This window comes from Priapulus caudatus, unplaced genomic scaffold (assembly GCF_000485595.1).
Source record: "Priapulus caudatus unplaced genomic scaffold, Priapulus_caudatus-5.0.1 Scaffold1012, whole genome shotgun sequence".
Classification (NCBI taxonomy): Eukaryota; Metazoa; Priapulida; class Priapulimorpha; order Priapulimorphida; family Priapulidae; genus Priapulus; species Priapulus caudatus.
Window position 1 is genome coordinate 15,399 of NW_014578073.1, and position 1,082 is coordinate 16,480.

Below are 1,082 nucleotides of genomic sequence, written 5' to 3' on the forward strand. Positions count from 1 at the left end.
TGGACGTGTGTTAGTGAGGATATCTATTGGCTGTGTAACGTATCATCTTCTGCACCTACATAATATAGGTATAATATATATACAGTAATACTCGCATTGCAAGTCGGCATCGTCTAACTCGTCAATTCGCATAAGTCGTCATGGAAGTCAAAGTCTCGATTTTCTCTCATAGTAAATCCATTGGAATAGCCCCGCCTAAGTCGTCATTTATAAGTCGTCATTATGTACAAGTTGACGCCATCAGACAGGTCCCATGTAATACAAACAACATAATTTCTGTAAGTTGTCATCAGAAATGCCGATGGCGCGCGCGCAGTGTACGGTCTAGGCCAGGAGATGTGCGAGCTGGCTGTCGCATCTCGCATTTCTCAGCTCGCACATCCCCCAGATTCCCCAGTGTATGCAGCCCAATGCAGGGTGCGAGATTAACGCGAGTCCGGAGTCAAATGCTCCCTGGTTTATTGTCGGACTCCTTGATTTGACATAATAATGCAGGAGTCTGTTTGACTCCCTGAAAATTCTGCTATACTAACCAGTTCGTTCCAGAGCATGGCATCACGGAATAACCTTATTTTGTCAGCAAGTGTTCCAAGAAAATTTGGCAGACGCGCACCGCAAATGTACAAACGTGTAATCAGCAGAGGGTGTTACCGATAGCCAGCGTGTGCCGTGCTTGCCGCTAGTGCGTACGCTGTACATGCGTTATGACCAGCAGCGGTGTCGATTGATGTACGGACCCGATTGTTTCATGTCTGCTATGTATGTGGTGCGACCTGACGTCGTGTGTGGAGCATGTTTATGACTGCGTAGGAGCGACGGGTGCCTGAGGGGGGGACCCCTACATATAAGTCGACAAAATGACGGCTTACACGTATGTCGTCATTTTCGTAAGTCGGCACAAATATGCTGGTCCCAAAAGTGTCGACTTATGCGAGTTTTACTATATATATATTATATATATATATTAATAATAACTTCTTTCGGTGCATTGGGATATGCATGCTCCTTCTCGAGTAGAAAAACTGTCGGAAAGAGCCGGAAATGATCGTCAAGATAAGAATTGTGAACACTTACAATGTTTA